A 13,204-nucleotide genomic window follows, 5' to 3' on the forward strand; every position below is an offset into this window, starting at 1 on the left:
GTTTGGACATACTTCACCGCGCTGGTCAATGCGGATTCGTGGTGTGCTGGAGAGTGGGGGAGAGGTCAAAAATGATACTCGTTGTTTTTGCCGGTTCACCGCTCCCAGTAATATAAACACGACGTGATTATTTATATAACCCATTTTATGTACTGTGTACATATAGTTGTGCTATTGACGGCTGTTTTGGTTTCTTGGAACCGGCCGCGTTGTGAAGCAAGTGCGCTTCGTGCCACGCGCGCTGTTGCAAATGTCGGCCCCATGCATAATGCAGACATCGCATGGCGAGTTTACAACAACAACAATAAAAACCCAACACAATCGCCAGTTGAGATGGTTCTGGCACCTGGTAAGACTCCCACTGGAACTCTACTACAGAGCAGCAGCAGCAGCAACGTCCAGAACACAAGCTGCTGCTGGTGGCGGTAGGGCGATGTCGCTCGGCTGGCCTGGGAACGCCTTGGAATTCTCACAGGAAGAGCTAGAGTCTGTGTATAGTAGTGTATGGTGTAGTGTATAGTGTAGTGTATGGTGTAGTGTATAGTGTAGTAGTTTATAGTGTAGTGGTGGGACGATGTCGCTCGGCTGGCCTGGGAACGCCTTGGAATTCTCACAGGAAGAGCTAGAGTCTGTGTATAGTAGTGTATGGTGTAGTGTATAGTGTAGTGTATAGTGTAGTGTATGGTGTAGTGTATAGTGTAGTAGTTTATAGTGTAGTGGTGGGACGATGTCGCTCGGCTGGCCTGGGAACGCCTTGGAATTCTCACAGGAAGAGCTAGAGTCTGTGTATAGTAGTGTATGGTGTAGTGTATAGTGTAGTGTATGGTGTAGTGTATAGTGTAGTAGTTTATAGTGTAGTGGTGGGACGATGTCGCTCGGCTGGCCTGGGAACGCCTTGGAATTATCACAGGAAGAGCTAGAGTCTGTGTATAGTAGTGTATGGTGTAGTGTATAGTGTAGTGTATGGTGTAGTGTATAGTGTAGTAGTTTATAGTGTAGTGGTGGGACGATGTCGCTCGGCTGGCCTGGGAACGCCTTGGAATTCTCACAGGAAGAGCTAGAGTCTGTGTATAGTAGTGTATGGTGTAGTGTATAGTGTAGTGTATGGTGTAGTGTATAGTGTAGTAGTTTATAGTGTAGTGGTGGGACGATGTCGCTCGGCTGGCCTGGGAACGCCTGGGGATTCCCACAGGAAGAGCTAGAGTCTGTGTGTAGTAGTGTATAGTGTAGTGTATGGTGTAGTGTATAGTGTAGTAGTGTATTGTATGGTGTAGTGTATAGTGTAGTAGTGTAGTGTATGGTGTAGTGTATAGTGTAGTGTATGGTGTAGTGTATAGTGTATTGTATGGTGTAGTGTATAGTGTAGTAGTGTAGTGTATGGTGTAGTGTTGTAGTGTATAGTGTAGTGTATAGTGTAGTGTATGGTGTAGTGTATAGTGTAGTGTATAGTGTAGTGTATGGTGTAGTAGTGTATCGAGTAGTAGTGTATAGTGTAGTGTGGTTGTGTATATTAGTGTCGTTGTGTTTAGTAGTGTATAGTGTGATTGTGTATATTAGTGTAGTGTAACTGTGTATAGAAGTGTAGTTGTGTTTAGTAGTGTATAGTGTAGTGTAAATGTATAGTAGTGTAGTTTTGTATAGTAGTGTCGTGTATAGTAGTGTATTTGTGTATAGTGTAGTGTGATTGTGTATAGTAGTGTAGTGTAACTGTGTATAGAAGTGTAGTTGTGTTTAGTAGTGTATAGTGTAGTGTAACTGTATAATAGTGTAGTTGTGTATAGTAGTGTAGTTGTGTATAGTAGTGTAGTTGTATATAGTGTGGTGTGATTGTGTATTTTAGTGTAGTGCAACTGTATAGTAGTGTAGTTGTGTATAGTAGTGTATAGTGTAGTAGTGCATAGTGTAGTACTGTATAGTATTGTAGTAGTGTAGTAGTGTACAGTAGTGTATAGTGTAGTAGTGTACAGTAGTGTATAGTGTAGTGGAGTAGTGTATAGTGTAGTAATATATAGTGTAGTGTATAGTGTAGTAATATATAGTGTAGTAGTGTATAGTGTAGTGTAGTAGTGTATAGTGTAGTAGTGTATAGTGTAGTGTATAGTGTAGCAGTGTATAGTGTAGTGTAGTAGTGTATAGTGTAGTAGTGTATAGTGTACTGTGTAGTGTGTAGTGTATAGTGTAGTAGTGTATAGTGTAGTAGTGTATAGTGTAGTGTATAGTAGTGTATAGTGTAGTGTGTAGTGTAGTAGTGTATAGTGTAGTAGTGTATAGTGTAGTGTATAGTGTAGTGTAGTAGTATATAGTGTAGTAGTGTATAGTGTAGTAGTGTATAGTGTAGTGTAGTAGTGTATAGTGTAGTGTATAGTGTAGTAGTGTATAGTGTATAGTAGTATATAGTGTAGTGTAGTAGTGTATAGTGTAGTGTATAGTGTAGGAGTGTATAGTGTAATAGTGCTGGAGTGTGGCCAGGGAGAGGGAGGTGTGGACCGCCACTACTCAACACGCTGCCACCGCGACCCTCACCAGGACAAGCGGACTGAGAAACTAACGAACTATCGCGAGGATTTCTCCTCGTCATCATCATCGTCATCATCATCATCGTCGTCTACCTCGTTCCTCTCCACTCCGTTTGAAGACAGACACCGGAGCGCGGACGCTGGCTATGCAGTGTGAATGACTGTCGGAAACACAATATGTCGGGTTGTTTTCTATTTTCAAAATAAAACCGCGACGATGCCACGGAACCTGCGGCACTTGCAACCACAAAGTAACACCAACAACAACCTGGCGGAACACGATAAGGGAAAAATGTTTCAAACGCTGCTGTTGGTGGATTTTCTTTGGCGCTTATCCGCTACGATGTTTGTAAAATGTCAAGGGTTCAGTGAAACTGGCGAAAAAAGTACGGTGATTTGATTGTGGGAGGTGGAGGAATTACATCTACATACGTGTTGGGAAATCTCCACTGTTCAGTCATCATCGTGATGATGATCATCATTTCCTGCCAGTTCTGCAGGGATAGATTTCACGACAATTTCAGTTCTAAAACAACTGCGTTCACATCAATATGCAGCGATCGAGTATAAATAAGACGGCGCTGTTCCATTACGCTACATGTTGGCTGTGTGTTCTTCACGCCGTGCAGAGCTCGTGTGCGTTACGCGATGACACCTGGGGTCTCAAATGCCGGGCCGCGTGTGCTCGGCAACCCTGAGTTTAATTCACGGCCGCGGATAACAATCAATTATCAGCATCACCAAGTGCCGTGATCAATCCACTGCCGGGTGAAAAACTTCCCCCCACATCGTCGCCATCCATCGCGACCCTGCGATGTATCCACCTGAGCAACTGCACACGAGCTGAATTAATCGCTCCATCTCTCCCTGTCAGACGAGCTCTCGGACGCGTTCCATTCATAGGCTGTCGCTCCTCTGCAGGGCTTCCCCTAGATCGACGCAAACTAAGCAAATAATTGGTCGTGTCTCTTGCAATGTACACACATCGACACTTGGGAGACAAAGGCGGCCGGGCGTCGTCATTATCCACGCAACTCCCCCTCGTGCGCCATGCCGACCTTAATAGGTGCTCGCTAACGGTGCTTGTATTGCTCCAGCAACCAAGAAATACTATACGTGCCATCTTTGAGCAAAATTTTTTGCGTATGCATTTATTCTTAACTGCATCCGCCATCAGTCATACACGGCTCACATGTTGTGACACAACACGTGGTCACGTGTGAGTGTGTATATGTGGTGTGTGTGATGTTGCCAGTTTTCTAAGTCACTTAACCCATTGCATCTGGGTCTGTCCGGTGACCTCCTGCCAACGAGGCTTTGACACTTCGCGTGACCTCAATGTGCACCTAGCCTGGCACAAACGCTGTGTGGCGACGTCACCGTAATTTAGCGAGTGTCCGCTGTTGTTGCTGCGGCTATGACGTGTGTGAGTGTGTGGCTGTGTGTGTACGGATTGTGTGAGTGTGTGGTTGTGTGTGTACGGATTGTGTGAGTGTGTGGTTGTGTGTGTACGGATTGTGTGAGTGTGTGGTTGTGTGTGTACGGATTGTGTGAGTGTGTGGCTGTGTGTGTACGGATTGTGTGAGTGTGTGGTTGTGTGTGTACGGATTGTGTGAGTGTGTGGCTGTGTGTGTACGGATTGTGTGAGTGTGTGGTTGTGTGTGTACGGATTGTGTGAGTGTGTGGTTGTGTGTGTACGGATTGTGTGAGTGTGTGGTTGTGTGTGTACGGATTGTGTGAGTGTGTGGCTGTGTGTGTACGGATTGTGTGAGTGTGTGGTTGTGTGTGTACGGATTGTGTGAGTGTGTGGTTGTGTGTGTACGGATTGTGTGAGTGTGTGGTTGTGTGTGTACGGATTGTGTGAGTGTGTGGTTGTGTGTGTACGGATTGTGTGAGTGTGTGAGTGTGTGTGTGTGTGGCTGTGTGTGTACGGATTGTGAGTGCATCGCCTTTCTTCTACATGTGACTTATCTGAACCGGTCCTGGGCCTCCCCTAGGTCGACTCAGTTTCCATTGAGTACTTGATACCGGGTCTAAACATCACCACCAGGGAGACAAAGGCGGCCGGGCGTAGTGCTAGCCACCCCACCCCCTCGTGTGCCGTGCTGTCTTTCAAAGGTAATCGTGAAAAGCACTTGCCCCAAACCCCTGTTAACACCGTACGGGGTTCTTTGTCTTTATCTTGTATGGTGTGCGTGTGTGTTGTGAATTAATATTTGGTTACGTAATACGTGATTGGGTTGGCATGAAACACACACACGGCCGGCACGTGATCATAGTTTATGTATGACTAATGTTTTGATATGCTTACAAATTACGATGCGTAAAAACATCCTTTACGAGATTGCCCCGTGCATTGGCTGCCAGCGGGGAGCGTTAAACGCAGGGTTTAACGCCTTCGCGCAATGTACCCCGGTTCACTTAAGTTCGACTCCTGCCCACGGCTCCCCTGCTTTCACCCCTCATCCAGCAGTGGATTTACAAAGGGGCTGTACATCGTCGCCGGTGGCATATTAAACGGTGTGCGCGCAGTCGTACGACCCGCGAGAAACGCGTTCCGACTCGGAGTTCGCAAAGGCAGTTCGGGTCGGAAGAGTTCGATGCGTTAAAGGCGCAAACCCTTGAATGCATTTACCCACGCCACTACCGGCGGTAATTAGAGGCTTCCGCTAGACGGGAGCCATGGAAAGCCTCTTATCGAGGGTGGGTTTTTTTTAATTATTATTACACGCTTTTATTTAACTCACTCCGTCTGTAAATGTTGTGGTTTCACGCTTCAACACACCGGTGGGCTAAAGCAGTGAACTATTTGGTCTTTTGTCAACGTGACACTTTTTTTTGTTGATTGGCCGTGTCGGGTGGTGGAGGGTTACGACACATTTAGAAATAACGCGATCTAACCCAAAAATGTTGATTATGAATAATATTGGTCGCAAAAGTCTACGTGTTAAACTCACTTCTTGTGTTGTATCCTCAAAAAAGAAATATTGTGACTAAATTTTTACACACTTCCCAATGTGCAATCGACTGCAAACTTCGTATAGGTAGGTATATCATACTGATGACAACACAATATTCTATCATTAAAAATCCAAAACATATATTTTAAAACTTTTTACACACTTGTATTTAACTTACTGTATGTGTTGTCGTATCCAAAAAATCTTGTAACTCAATTTCAACCGTATTCCCAATGTCCTATCGACTGCAAACTTGGTATAGCTATGGCATACTCATGACAATACTATATTCTATCATTGAAAATTAAAAATAAATATTTTTAAACGATCTTTTGTACGGCTCTAATTGTTCACGCTCAACTCACGTTGTTTGCTGTAAATCACCACGTGGTCCCTTACGTCACGGCAAGCCTCGGGGAGCCACGCCCAGGGGCGGGGGGTGTGGAAGGAGGGGAGGGGCGATGGGGGAAGGGGGTAGGGGGAAGGGCAGCTCGGACAGTACATGTCATTAAAGCGTGTTTTTTTAAAGTATTTTAAAATATTTTTTTATATTTAACTCAGTCTGTCTGTTGTTGTTGTATCCTCAAATCGTGTAACTCAATTTTAACCCACTTCCCATTGAACTCAGTCTGTCTGTTGTTGTTGTATCCTCAAATCTTGTAACTCAATTTTAACCCACTTCCCAATGTGCTATTGACTGCAAACTTCGCATACTTATGTCTTATTGATGACAATACTATATGCTTTCATTAAAATATATTTTAAAACAATATTTTTACACGCTTTCTATTAACTCACTCTGTCTGTTGTTGTCGTATCCTCAAATCTTGTAACTCGATTTTAACCCACTTCCCAATGTGGTATCGTCTGCAAACTTGGTATACTTTTGTCGTACTGATGACAATACTATATTCTATCATTAAAACTAAAACAAATATTTTTAAACCATCTTTTTTATAGCTTATGTTTTGCCTTGGCTCTAATTGTTCACGCTCAACTGAAGTCGGCTGTAAATCACCACGGTCCCTTACGTTATGGCAAGCCTCGGGGCCACTTCCTGGAGTCGTGGAGTTTTGCCATTACGGGTACGGTACCTTTCATACTGGTAGGAAACTCCTGGTTACACCAGCCCACAGGGGATTATTGTGTCCGTCCGTCCGTCGTGCAGGAAGGGGCTGGGTGGGGAGGGAGGGGCTGGGTGGGGAGGGGCTGGGTGGGGAGGGTGGGGAGGAGCTGGGTGGGGAGGGTGGGGCTTGGTGGGGAGGGGAAGGTGGAGAGGGGCTGGGTGGGGAGGGGCTGGGTGGTGCTGGGTGGGGGGTGGGAGGGGTGGGGCTGGGTGGGGAGGGGCTGGTCACCCCGTGGTGCCCTTATAAAACTCAACGTTTAACCTACTCACGCCGCCCTCACATTCGGCATATTTGCGGAATACACCACGCCGCTGTTGACCCTGGCCAACCCAACGTTCCTACCAGCTCCCTCCGCAGGAATGTGCTAAAGCGTGTTTTAAAAAAAGTATTTTTAAATATCACTTACTGTTTCCTCCTCTTTCACTTTGGCGAGAGGTTTCAACGCACGTAGGTGCACCGTCGCCCCTCAACCTGCCGGTAGGGAGGTGGAAGAAGGTGGTTTCAGCAACTCGCGTATTTACTTCGATTGTCACACCTGGAGATCGAAGTGACCCTGCGACCTCTGGATAGCAAGTGCGGTGTGCTCATAACCATTGCGCCACGGCATGCATCCGATTATTTTGTTTATTAGCTGCATAGATTTGTTTTTGTTTGCTAAGTGGACGCCGCTAGTGTTTAATGCAGAGGGTGACGCAACAGTCGGCACATTGTGTTCTTAAATTTATTTCAACACAGGCATTCACATTTTGTAAATGTTCATTCTTTAACAGAGTATTTGATCTATTATCGTTATTGATGGTTTTTTGTCTTCTTCCTTTGGGGTCACCTCGCTTCCTTCGTTTACAAAACCCGACGAAGAACCCTGAAAGAAATGAGACGATACATAATTGATGAATGTTCAACGATTACACGCATAATATTTAAGTCCTAAATTAATTTCAAAAGATAATCCATTCATTATTATAATGGTAGCCAGTTTCAAAATGTGTGAATATAAATTAAACAACCCTATGTGATTTGTTACGCATATATAATAACCTCGTGTCCTGACTTTTTGGCCACTCTGTATGCGAACCGAAATGCCTAATTGGTGGGTCATTTGATATTCCCGTCTTGTGTGCCTACGGGGAAACCCTTAACTCCCTGAAAATGTACACCAGCTGCAGGTCGTATTGAGAGAGGAGACGTTACAGCGTTGGTATTTACTCAATGCTGCCCACACGCACACACTACAACAACAAAAAAACGAATTAAGAATCAAAGAGAGACTCACAGACATAACATCGTTCACCTGCAACCAGGTGGGAGCCCAATTGACAGCACGAGTCTCTCATTACAATGGACAATGGGACGCACGGGAGAAGCAAAAGTAAAGACAAAAATAATTGCGAAGAGGTAAAATGGTACAACGGATTGAAAAACAACACAATGGCAGACGTCGCGAATGTGTTATCAATAATGATCGTCTTCTTGCTTCTTTCGGTAAAGTCACGTAGAAGGGAAATAATAAAAATAAAACATAATAAAATAATTCTCACGACGTTTCGGCCACAACGCAAGCAGCCGTCCTCAGGTGAAGAACAGGTCTGTCGGGAAGACAATAATGATCGTGGTCGGCATTGATGTATCCACTGCTGGATGAATGCAATAATTCCCAAGCCTTTCTTCAACCCTTTTACGATGAATGGTTTTCCATGTTTATAACACCTGCGACACGTGACATTAGTTTGAAACATTGCAAACGAGTGAAATGCGTGAACGCACACGGTAATAATGTACATGTGATGATGGCTACTCCATGAGGGAGTAAGGCAGTGATCAAAGAATGTCGATTGTCCACATGTTGATTCCGGCTTGATTGTATCACACGTGGAGAGTGCTTCACCAAGCCGCACTGAGCCACACGGTGAAGCATGGTGGAATAACCCCCCACTGTATAAGGGAGAGCATCTTTACCTTACATATATTCACGTAGCGACTTGGTCCAAGGCGTTTAACAGCAAATATAAAAGTGTAGTGCTTGAAATGGCAGTGACTGGGATAAAGAGCGGGGTTATTTAAAGGGCCACACATGATGCACATGTACATACTGTATTAATGGTATGTTTATGCTGTACAATATATAGGCAATGACATACGATTCAGAAACATGTCCATCACACAAATATATATTGCACGTTTGGAATTGTATTGTAAGACAATGAGGAACACGTGCATTCGAGGATATAAACAAAACGCAATGGCTTAATTCAACCCGTTAAGATAAGTCGAGGAAACGGAATTTGACAAAAACACGTCACGGTTAGAAGGAATCATAACCGATTGTCAATACTAATTCCAATAATAATAATAGTAATGGGGAGGCATCCAAGATACGGAACGCGTACGACAGAGAACACGTCCACCAAGGAGATGGAGTGATCAAATCAGTTCGTGTGCGGATGCTCGGGTTCATTATATTATTCAATCATCGCAGGCTCTTTGGGAGGTGACGGGCTCCTTGTTGAGGCCTTCATCCAGCAGTGGCTTTGACCGTGCCTGATGCAGGTGTTGAAAAACAATGTCCCCGTGGTATATATGTCATTCTACTTTGACCACATGCCTCCCTTGATGATTCGTGCCCGGTAGGCACTGGGCGTGCATATTTGCCAAGCCTGCGAAAACGGGACGGCCTGCACGCCACGCGCTCACGAACATCGCGCCGTGTTAATGCGCCGCTTTATGAGGCCGAAATGCCTTCAAGGGAATACACAAAAGACAAATAAGGCGAGGATGAATAGGAGAGAGCACGCACACGCACAGCGCAGTGCAATTGCTATTGTTTGTCGCCAACCACAAGAGAACATCGCAATCTCAACGTCAATGCGAGACGTTTCAGACGTTGCGAGAGAAATAAATGTTTTGATCTCTTGGTCTATTTGCATTCGGCGACGTCTCTCATGTTACGTCGGCATCTGAAACATCACGGACTGTCAAGCTAATCGCAGCGTGTGTTAGTTCCACATCGCGTGGTCTGTCATGAGCGTCTGTGGTCACTGTGCATCGCCGTTTCAACGGTTAGCAGCGCAGAACAACGGCAGTATTATAATGTCTTGCAATGTACGCACACACGGCGGAAAGAAAACGAAGGAAAGCGATGAACGAAGCTTCGAACCATACATTGCGTGCTTGGGACTCCATCCAGAGACGTAACGTTGAAACGCGTGGCATCGAGGACGTGTGCGGGTTAAAGGCGAAATGAAAACTGCTGAGAAAGGTACGTCACGGCTAGAAGGAACGCTGGCAGATAGTCAAGAACATTGGTGGAGTGGCAACCCAGGGGATGGAAACGCGTCCGATAGTTTATTCCGTCCAACACAGAGATGGAGCGACGGAATCGGATCGTGTGCAGGATTGATAACGCATAGCGGGAAGATGGTGGCAGCCGGCACAGGCTTTCGTTAAGCATTTGGATTGGCCAGTGGATTGACCACAGTTGATTTTGATGACATACGGCCGGTGGGAATGCAATGCCATTGTATAAACAGATTAAGCTCAAGGAAAGCACTAGTGTGGCTTTAATCAATATAACGCATGATCCAGGAGTACTCCGCAAATAAGTAGGTCACAGTGTGGACTCTGGCGTCAAAGGGACATTTGAATAAGATTATTATTCCTACAATGGCAATGATGTCATACGTGTGCAATATATATCTGTCAGTGTTAATAACTACATTCATGATTTCGATTTAAAGCTTTCGTGACTGCAGGGATTCATCTTCTTGGTTCTTTCGGTAAAGTCACGTAGAATGGAAATAATAAAATTATAAAAATAAAAAATAAAAATGTTATTTTTATTATTTTATTATTTCCATTATACGTGACTTTACCGACAGAACCAAGAAGATACATTCATGATTCACTATGGTAAAAACGACTAGTGTGGTAAAGAGGTCAACTGTGTATATAAATGACGGGTGGAACAGTACCATGTACACCCCACCAACCCGAGTTCGACTCCTGGCCACGTCAAACATTGGTGGCGAGAGACACCCAGAGCAGTCGTGGTTTGCTCCTCCGCCAACCCGCACTGACCGACATGGTGAAGTTTGGTCAATCAACCGCCGTGACTGAAACGGCGTGGGTAGGCCTTCATCCAGCAGTGGATTTACACAAGGACTGTGCAGATGATGACGCTGATGATGATAATAATGACGCTGAAGCTTACATTGTCAAGCCATGAAGCCCATATATAACGTAGCGGTGGATTACGCGTCAAATATTGCCCCTGCGGCAGTTTTGCCCGCGCGCAGATGTCCCTTTCCAGCAGGCATTCAGGCAGTTCGCGTGTGTATGTATACCGTGTGTATGTATACCGTGTGTATGTATACCGTGTGTATGTATACCGTGTGTATGTATACCGTGTGTATGTATACCGTGTGTATGTGCGCATTGTGTGTCACGTCGACAGGTGTGTAGATAGCCAGGTACGTCGATTGTTCTTTCTTTTTATATTCTTAGGGTTTTTCGGTAAAGTCACGTAGGTAAAACATCAAAATTAATGAAAATAAAATAATATAAAAATAATATATTACCGAAAAAACCTAAGAATATGATTCCTTGCAGTCACGAAAGCTTCAAATCTAGAATGTTCTTTTTTTTGTTTGACAGAGGCTGGCCCGGGAGGTCGTCCCTAACGTGGCCATGAATTCCGACTACAAAGAGACACGGCGAATACAAAGAGACATCATGCGAAGTTGAATGACCACAAGACACCCCTATACCCTGAGAGCAAATACAGCGCGAAGCACATACACACAGTGCACGCTTATATACTGTAATACATTGGCACGAAGGCAAACACTGGCACTTTCATTCCGTGCCTTGAAAAATGACTCTGTTTTAGCGGCATAGCAGGTTTTTTTTTTTGGTTCTACAGAGCCAGAAGCAACGCTGATGGAAAAGTGACGCTAGTTATTCAAGTGTCTTTGTGCGTGTGTGTTTGTGTGTTTGCGCATGAAGCGGGCTAAACGGCCACGCCGTGGGGCTGGAGAAGAGATGGAGCTGATGCGGTACGGGGAGATGTGGAGTTGAGTCGACTTGCCGACGACTGGTACCAGCAGTGTCAGGATCGGCCTCGATGGAGGAGGCTCGTGAAGGACCCCGCTGAGGGCAGAGGAGCGACGCTCACAACAACGCGCGGAACACCGGGCGATAAAATGAAGCAAGTTGGCACAGTCGGGGGTACAGCTGGTGGTGCATCTACCGGTCATCTCAGCCAAACCATGGCACCAGCTAGGTCTGTCCCGAGACCTCCTCCTGTCAGCGAGCATTCGACACTTCACGTGGCAGCCTCAAAGTGCACCTAGCCTGGCACAGGCGGCGTGGTGACGTCACCGTCGTTTAGTGGCCAATGGCGGCTGTGTTGGTAATTGAAGAGCGGTGGCGCAGTGGCGAGCGCGCTGCCGCGGTTGTGAAACAAGTCCAGCGAAGTTCGATTCCCAGCCACGGCTAACAACATCCATTGTATGGAAAAATATGAATAGGTTTGACCCTTTCTGGCAACAAAACAGGTGTTAAGACGTTCAGACGCCAAATAGAAACCTTTTGCAAGGAAGCATGGCTAAGGGACCGTCCATAAATGACGTCACGCGATTTTGGACGATTTTTGACCCCCCCCTCCCCCCTCGTCACACGGCGTCACAATAAGTCAGACCCCCCCCCTCAAATATGACGTCACACAGCTCTGCCCCCCCAAAATAAAACATGCTTTAAATCGCTTTAAACTATTGTCATTGTAGTGCGTATTTAATGTGGCGCTGCACTCTGATGTTGTAGGAGAAAACATTAAAAAAGTCTATGTAATATATATTTAAAGTTGTGCATTTTGATGTGACGTCACATTTCTAAGACCCCCCCCTCCTCGTCACACATCGTCACAAATGTCTGACCCCCCTCCCCCCCTAGGTGCGTGACGTCATTTATGGACGGCTCCTAAATTAACCACCACACAGTACTTGTGGTGAACATGCAAACAAACATGCTCTGATAATATGATGCATTGTGTTTGGAACGAATTGGCCTACATCCGTTGTGATATAAAAATCGGTCTCGCTTCACCTCTCCCCCACCCAGCGTGGTGAAGTATGGTCAAACAACCCGCGTGTGTGCTTGTACGCATGCATTTACAGTGTGTATGCATGCATGCTAGCAAGTGTGGCTTCAATGTCCCATGTGTGTAAGCATAGGCTTGCATATAGACCCCAGTACTTATACGCAAATGCATGTGCAGTATGCAGCGTGGTGAAGTATGGTCAAACAACCCGCGTGTGTGCTTGTACGCATGCATTTACAGTGTGTATGCATGCATGCTAGCAAGTGTGGCTTCAATGTCCCATGTGTGTAAGCATAGGCTTGCATATAGACCCCAGTACTTATACGCAAATGCATGTGCAGTATATGCATGACGTGTGCATACATTTGAGGATGTAAGCTGGAGATGCAAGTTTGCAATTGCACATTGTGTATGTTTGCAAGTACGCAATTTTGTTCGACTTTCCACGTATGTACGCTTATATATCAATAATAATAATAATCACTTGCAAACCTGTTTCCGTCTCCT

The sequence above is a fragment of the Lampetra fluviatilis genome, chromosome 34 (assembly GCF_964198595.1).
Source record: "Lampetra fluviatilis chromosome 34, kcLamFluv1.1, whole genome shotgun sequence".
Classification (NCBI taxonomy): Eukaryota; Metazoa; Chordata; class Hyperoartia; order Petromyzontiformes; family Petromyzontidae; genus Lampetra; species Lampetra fluviatilis.